Source organism: Aulonocara sp. 'chitande type north' Nkhata Bay, linkage group LG5 (assembly GCF_057382095.1).
Source record: "Aulonocara sp. 'chitande type north' Nkhata Bay isolate Kocher_YH1m ecotype deep benthic linkage group LG5, A_spYH_male_GT1.1, whole genome shotgun sequence".
In the NCBI taxonomy this organism is placed as follows: domain Eukaryota; kingdom Metazoa; phylum Chordata; class Actinopteri; order Cichliformes; family Cichlidae; genus Aulonocara; species Aulonocara sp. 'chitande type north' Nkhata Bay.
This window is the reverse complement of record NC_141348.1, coordinates 12635216-12643725: the sequence shown is the minus strand read 5'-3', so window position 1 is coordinate 12643725 and position 8510 is coordinate 12635216. Positions and strand designations below refer to the sequence as shown.

Sequence of the window (8510 nt, the reverse complement as noted above, 5' to 3'; positions counted from 1 at the left end):
CTAGTAAAATACACTGCTCAAAAAAAATTAGAAACACTTTTTAATCAGAAAATAAATCAAAGTCAAATTAAACTTCTAAAATATTTGGTCAGTTAACTAGCTGAAGGGGTTTTTAATCAGTTTTAGCTGCTTTTGGTGTTAATGACATCAACAATAGGTCTACTAGCAACAGTGTTGGGAAGGTTACTTTTAAAATGTATTCCATTACAGAATACAGAATACATGCCCCAAAATGTATTCTGTAACGTATTCCGTTACGTTACTCAATGACAGTAACGTATTCTGAATACTTTGGATTACTTAATATATTATCATGCTTTTTACAACAACGTGAATGTACTATTGCTGTGTGATTTATTACTAATGTAAATGACCTCTGACTAATACGGCGGGGTCCCTGTCGGCTCGTAGCCAAAAAATAGCTTTGCTTTGTTGTGTGGGTCAACTTTTCTTGCGAGAGACAGAGAGAGGCGTTGAAAGGCTGCTCCAACGGAACTTATTGTTTTCGGAGGAAAACACGAACACGGTGTACAGTCGAGTCTTAATAGCTTACTTACAACTGGGCTCGTCAGGCACTCTTCTTGGCTGCAGTGGTTATTATTATGTTTACATGCTTCCAGCTCCCGTTTTTCCTCGATGACAACTCGTACCTTTCCACTCCCCTTTTTCTCCCTCCTCGCTCACAGACCCATAAGGTGTATGGCAGTCCATTCTCCCTGCAGCACGGACTACACTGCCCATGATGCTACATTCTTTAGAGCTATGCTTGTAGCATTCTGCCTGTTAGCTTAGCACAACAACAACAACAACGAAAAGGCGCTTTCTCACCCAGGAAACACACGGTCGCAGAGAGAGAGAGAGAGAGCGTCGCCCTGTAACCATGGCAACCGTAACGCTGCCGCCTGGAACAACAGAACGTAGCTGTCAAACAAAACCCAAACAGTCCTGACCCGCGACTATATGAAACAGGAAAGTACCGCAGTGTAATCCATTTATTTCAACAAAGTAACTGTATTCTAAATACCACCTTTTTAAACGGTAACTGTAACGGAATACAGTTACTCATATTTTGTATTTTAAATACGTAACGGCGGTACATGTATTCCGTTACTCCCCAACACTGACTAGCAACCATAGCAACAATGAGACAACCCCCAAAACGGGAACAGACATTTTTTTTCCTTCTCATCTTTTCTGACTTATTTGGCTGGAGTCAGTGTCACTACTGGTACTCTGAGGTGATACCTGGACCCTACAGAGGTTTCACAAGTATTCTTTTTCTGTCTCCCAGCAAAGTCCCGAGAGCATGTAAGAGAGGAGACAAACAGCTGTTCTATGACAGCTGGACCAGGATGTAGAATATCCTTAACCCATCAGCAGGACCGGTATCTGCTCCTTTGTGTAAGGAGGAACAGGATGAGCACTGCCAGAGTTACAAAATGACCTCCAGCATGCAACTAGTCTGAATGTCTCTGACCAAGCAATCAGAAACAGACTTCATGAGGGCCTGATTGGCATTTGGCATAGAATACTAGAACTGGCTCCCTGTGCTTTTCACAGATTAAAGCAGGTTCACCCTGAACAAAAACAACAGATATGAGAGAGTCTAGAGAAGCCGTGGCGAACATGATGCTACCTGTATCATTCAGCATGATTGGTTTGGTTGTGAGCCAGTAATGATCTATGTAAGTAAATCCATAGAGGGATGCCCAGACCTCTAAAGGCAACGGCACCTTGATTGTTGTTGGGTATCAGGATGAAACTCTTGGATCTAGTGTTTGATAATCAACCCAAAGCAAATGACTTTGGGTTGATTATCATTTGTCCATAATGGAGAAAAACACTATTAGAAATATGTTCAGGACCAAAAACAAGAACTTCAGTTTTATGTATTAAGGTCATGAAGTTATCCATTACCTCTTTGAGTGACAGGTAGGCAATTAGCTGAGTATTTAGCACTTACCCGTCTTGGCTGATTACTATGATTCCTGGCTGCAGATAGCACCAATTCTGAGGCCATTAAGCTAAAATAAAGGCCTCAGAATGGGACTTCACAAACAACACATTTGCTACCTATATTTTGAATATACAGACTATGCTACACACCTGTAACAACATTATAGTGTTGATAAAATCTCCCTACAGACATCCGGGCTGACAGCCAGACAGTTGTTCCTGCTATGGTAGGTGAGTCCCTCCAGGACCCCATTTTGTCATTAAGACATGTGCACACACTCACAAGGTGAAAACAATATATGTGTCTGCTTTAATCATTGCAGTATTTTCACTGTTTCTTTGCTAGGAGCTGAGACTTCCTTCTGGAACAAACATTATTGATGCACTTGCTCGCACAAGCCACACAGCATGCTCGCAGTCTGCATCTACACGCAGCCTGACACTAACCAACGCCACCCACCTGATGCTTCACCGTGACAAGTCATTCTCAAGAAGGTTTCATGACTCCTGTAGAGGTGTTTTTTGTTGATACAGTAGGACTTTAATTAACACACCCTTCTGTGTTATTTACTGCTTGAACAATGAAGATGTTGGTTTAAAATACATGTGATATAGATCATACATTATGCAGTAGTAACTGGATCCCTACAGCTGTTTGACTTCACCCTGGACACTGACACTGTCACCAAATTAATATGAAATCTTCCCTCCATTATGAATGAGGGCCAGGTGTGCCTCATTAAATCTGGGCCCTCTGTTGCCAACACACACACACACCGAGCATGTTGGACACAGTGTGAAGTGTGTGCTGCCCTTGACTGGTTGGTGACAGGTACTGAGAGCAGCAGGGAGAGGACTCGCTGGAATTCCTAACATCAGGACTGTCACTCTACTCTCTCACTATTAAAACGTCAAGATGAAGTTTCATTTAGGGACATTAATTATTGCTGTTCTCTAACTGCACACTTTAAGAGGCCAGTTTGGTCCCGGCGAGGCTGCAGTGAGGAAACATTGTCAAATAAATTATGCTGTTCAGCTGACACCTTACAGTAAAGTAATTACAGTGCATTAGATGCCAAGAAAGTTAAGGGACAACGCTCACCACACCACACCCCTCCTGCCTCATTTTATGGCAGGCTCCAGTCTGTCACGTGGAGTGCAATGGGACATATTGTGCATTGTCTGTCGCTCCATCTGGAAGAGCAAGTTTTGATTTCACTGGTGGGACCGGCAGCGACAGAAGCCAGATGATTTGGGATGAATCAAAGCCCAGTTGGTTGATTCCACTGGAGCGACTGACTGAGTCGGGGGAACACGGCTGCCGCCTGCATAGCCCTCCATCTGCCGTCCTGGAGGGACCACTTCAGAGAGCTGGCTTAGGCCCAGTGCCCTGCCCGGTCCGTCCCTCGCGCCCCAGGGCCTCATCTGAAGTTGTAAGGCCGACCTCTCCGTGGCATGACGCCAGCCCTGCTTCTGGGATCAGAGCTGAAAATAGCCCACCAATTCATCACAGTTGCTTGCCAGCAGTGCTTTTGCTGCATAGGCACTTCTCTTAATTTTGAAATCTGTTTCAGAGTGACCCAAAGAGACCACTGACAGCTTCAGTAATGCCATTATTCGAGGCCACGCTTAAAAGCAGCAGCATCAGTAGATGCTGGTGGTTGTAATTAACAGATAAATCACTGCAGCCTCGGTGATGGGTTGTACCTGAGCGGGGTCAGAGCTTAAGTTCAAGGTCTGGCTCTAAGAATTGCTCAGCAAACAAAACAGCCCAACTTTTCAGACCTCTCAGACTGCAGCTTGACCCCAGTCTGCAGCTGTTGCTCCTTCTGCTCCACTTAGTCTGAGACTGCCTGCATCATCAGTAACTCATCAGGATTTTTTGGTACTCTGATTAGGGCCCTTCCGAGACCTCACTTCACAAAGCTCCCATTGTAGCACAGAGGTAATCAGGCTCACAGAGACGGTGCCTGTTGTTCTGTTTCTTTTTTCACCCTGAGAATAAATAAGTCAGGAGTTGTGACAAACAACAGTAATACAGAAAAAAGACAGAAATAACTTTTTTTTATGTCATTCAAGTTGATGATTCACATAGCCTAAAACGATGTTTGTCATACAGCCAGCTGTTGCGAATAAAAAAAAGTAGTTCTAAGGAAGCTCTGGAGAAACAGGTCAATGATTTCAAATTTTCAAGAAATAAAGTTCTGATTAAAGCGATTTAATGAGAGACAAACTCATGGATGTAATATTTTAGCGCTCAGTCACTCTACTCAGAACAGATTGGAACGGGGGGCGGGGGGGTTGACCTCTGCTTTTTCACCCATTTCCCAATCCTTTCCCAATACGGTCACAACACTGGCACATCTTGTCCAGTAATCTTATTGGTAGCAAAGTGCTTGTTAATCCTTTTTCCCTGGAAATAACTAAAGCAATTGAGTCATTTAAGAGATAATTTTGGAAAGATAAACATGTCAAATCTAGTAGCTGACATGTAATGGTATAGCTGCTTCTTTTATTTATGCATGTACTTGTCATGGATTTCTATACATATTTAAGTATATGTTATTAATTGACTACTCTATTACACATGATTAACACTGAGTAAGATATTGTATTTTTCTTGCAATTGATATGGATTATTTTTTTAGTACCATTCATTTTTCAGTGCATGGGTTTGTATATATTCAAGTGAACTGTTTTCCCCCCTCAGGCATAAAAGCCTGATGGGCTATCGTTGTTGATCCGTCAAGCTGAGCGGGCGGTGTAGACACCCAGGATTGTGTATATGATAACTCGACAATGAGGCGACGTAGGAGTTTTCAAATTTATACCATAGGTGCATCTACTAGGACGCTCAGGGGTAGCACTGGCATCCATCAGTATTTTTGATTCTGATATGATATTTCACTGGTGCTGATTATCAGTGAAAGTCATACCTAACCTGATTAATTAATGATTGTCATCATTACATCCACATTTACATTAGAATAATGCTGAGGGAAGCCTCAGGCAGCAACATGTTCTTTCTGCCACAGTGTAATATTTGATACATAAGGATTATATACACTCAACAAAAATATAAACGCAACACCTTTGTTACTGCTCCCATTCCCCATGGGATGGACGTAGAGACCTAAAATTCATTCCAGATACACAATATAACCATCCCTCCCAAACAGTGGTCACAAATCAGTCCAAATGTGTGGTAGTGGGCACATCTGCTATATTGAGATAATCCATCCCACCTCACAGGTGTGCCACATCAGGATGCTGATCTGACATCATGAGTAGTGCACAGGTGTACCTCAGACTGCCCACAACAAAAGGCCACCCTGGAATGTGCAGTTTTGTCTCACAGCAAAATGCCACAGATGCCACAAGCAATGAGGGAGCGTGCAATTGGCATGCTGACAGCAGGAATGTCAACCAGATCTGTCGCCCGTGCATTGAATGTTCATTTCTCAACCATAAGCCGTCTCCACAGGCGTTTCAGAGAATATGGCAGCACATACAACCGGCCTCACAACCGCAGACCTCGTGTAACCACACCAGCCCAGGACCTCCACATCCAGCAGGTTCACCTCCAAGATCGTCTGAGACCAGCCACCCAGACAGCTGCTGGAACAATTGGTTTGCACAACCAAACAATTTCTGCACAAACTGTCAGAAACCGTCTCAGGGACGCTCAACTGCATGCCCGTCGTCCTCATCGGGGTCTTGACCTGACTCCAGCTCGTCGCCGTAACAGACTTGTGTGGGCAAATGCTCACATTCGATGGCGTCTAGCACGTTGGAGAGGTGTGCGCTTCACGGATGAATCATGGTTCACATTGTTCAGGGCAGATGGCAGCTGAGAATGTCCCAGTTCTTGCATGGCCAGCATACTCACCCATTGACATGTCACCCATTGAGCATGTTCGGGATGTGCTTGACCGGCGTATACGACAGCGTGTACCAGTTCCCACGAATATCCAACAACCTCGCACAGCCATTGAAGTGGAGTGGACCAACATTCCACAGGCCACAATTGACAATCTGATAGACTCCATGCGACGATGTGTTGCACTGCATGAGGCAAATGGTGGTCACACCAGATACTGACCGGTTCTGGGTCCCCAGACCCCCAATAGCGCAAAAAACTGCACATTCCAGGGTGGCCTTTTGTTGTGGGCAGTCTGAGGTACACCTGTGCACTACTCATGATGTCAGATCAGCATCCTGATGTGGCACACCTGTGAGGTGGGATGGATTATCTCAATATAGCAGATGTGCCCACTACCACACATTTGGACTGATTTGTGACCACTGTTTGGGAGGGATGGTTATATTGTGTATCTGGAATGAATTTTAGGTCTCTACGTCCATCCCATGGGGAATGGGAGCAGTAACAAAGGTGTTGCGTTTATATTTTTGTTGAGTGTACATAACTTTCAGTACTGACAGTCTCTGTTACACCTTCTCGCGAGCAGGACAGGGTAACACAACAACTCCAGGCAGCCTGCAGACACGTAACAGTCGCCTTAATACATTTTGGAGTTTCCAGTGTGTCTATACCCATTAGATCGTTGAAGCCTTTTTGAGTGAAGCATGACTGCTATTTTGTTTAAATGGCAAATAGAAAACAGAGAAATATCAGAGACAAATGACCCCTGATGTTGCAGCTGAATGTAGCACAATTTGTAACGGTTACGTTTCATTAATATGTGCTTATTTGTATAAACACATATTCAATTATGTATTTAAGAAGCTGTTGCAGTTAAACATTTTCCAGAGCTTCCACTAAACCCAAGTTTTTCATTATCACAGTTCTGTCAAGTGCATTCAGTTTTAATAAAGGTCGAGTACAAAGCAAGCATGGACAGTTTGTTGGAATTTGATGGTTACTGAAAAATTACTACTTGCAAAAAACAGCAAAGGTTCATAGCCTTCATAAAGTTCATATGTACACACACACATTTTTTTTTTAAATAGCGGGTTTGATTTTGTTTGACGAGACACTTACGACTCATCGAGTAATGCCATTGACCAGCCAAACGTGTGTGCAGTCTGATAACGTCACATTTTAGTACTTGCTCGGGTTGCTTGGAACCCCAGCCAAGCAGGTACTATGGCACCAGGTACTATGACCTAATGGAAAACTCTGAAAACCATGGTGAACCGTGGCAAACCATGGCGACTCGATCCAAGCAGGTACTAATGGAAAAGGGGCTTTAGGTCCAGTGAAAGTAGTTCTTAATGCTACTGCATACCAAGAGAGTTTGGACAATTTTATTCTGTTAACTTTGTGAGAACAGTTTGCAGATGACCTCTTCCGGTTTCTGCATGACTTTACCAGTGCACAACGCAAGATGTGTAAAGATGTGTATGAGCGAGTTTGGTGTGGAAGAAGCTGACTGGCCTGCACAGAGTCCTGGATTCCACCTGAGAGAGCATCTTTGGGATGAATTAGAGTAGGGATGAGAACCAGGCTTTCTCATCCAACTTCAGTGTCTAGCCTCACAAATGCACTTTTGGAAGAATGATCAAAATTCCCGTAAACACTCTCCTAAACCTTGTGGAAAGTCTTCCCAGCTGTTATAGCTGCAAAGGGTGGGCCGACATAGTAAACCCTAGGGATTAAGAATGGGATGCCAATCAAGTTCATATCCGTGTGAATATTTTTTGTAATATAGTGTATGTTGACTGATATTTGTTGTGTCACATTAATTCTGTGCTGGCTATAAATATGCAAAGATAGTCTGATGAAAAGCTGAAAGACTTCAAAACAAGTCAGTTATTTTTAATGAAGGTCTGTTATTTTTATTTATTTGTTTGTTTCAGTGGAATAGAAGAAGTCCTGCAACCTGTCCTGGGTCTTACCCTGTTTTTCACCGTAGGACAGCTGTGATAGGCTACAGCCACACACATCCCTGAATAGTGATTCAGACAAATGGATCGACAAATGGATCAATCGATGGTTGTGTTGATAGGTCGATCGTCAGAGGGATCAAGGGGTATTAAATAACAAAAACTTAATAAAGACATTGAAAAAAGTTTCAGCTATCAACCCTTTTTTTAAAGACATAAGCACTCACCAAGAATTCTGCAATCAGTACATTTTTACTCTATACATTGCATTTCCTGATACTAGCACTACTACAGTACCTTTTATTTGAGACAGGTGTTGTGCTGTTATCCTCCGTCAGTCCTGTGAACAGACAGGATCCTGCCCCGACACTTCACTCATCTTGATGAGCTGTCTCTCTTGAAACAGCAGCTGTTCTACTGAGGTAACCTGTATCTGCAAAGGGGAAGCAGATGATAGAGAACAGCTCCTTGCTCTCTCAGTCCAGTGCTGTATTCCTGTGTTCGTGCACTTGTGTTGAGGCAGCTTTAAAACTGCACTATTCATAATATTCATAAGTGACAATCCTAGTAAATGATACACAGAAAAATGTTCCCAAATTCAGTGAAAAGCCTGAGACTGATGCACAGAGTGTCTTCATTATTTGTACTGCAGTTTGATGTTACATGACTTTTAAAATCTTTATTTTAAATTAGACCCTTATGCTTAA

General features: G+C 43.1%; 1 long non-coding RNA gene across 2 annotated transcripts; it reads left to right on the top strand.

Moving 5' to 3' along the window:
- The first annotated feature begins 2050 nt into the window (after nucleotides 1–2050).
- LOC147329935 (uncharacterized) lies at nucleotides 2051–7944 on the top strand. 2 transcript variants are annotated; one of them, XR_015129224.1, is made up of 3 exons: nucleotides 2051–2187; nucleotides 2303–2471; nucleotides 7777–7944. It is a non-coding gene; the product is annotated as an uncharacterized LOC147329935 (long non-coding RNA). The 2 variants fall into 2 exon arrangements; XR_015129225.1 differs by having other exon boundaries at nucleotides 2140–2183.
- The last annotated feature ends 566 nt before the right edge of the window (nucleotides 7945–8510 follow it).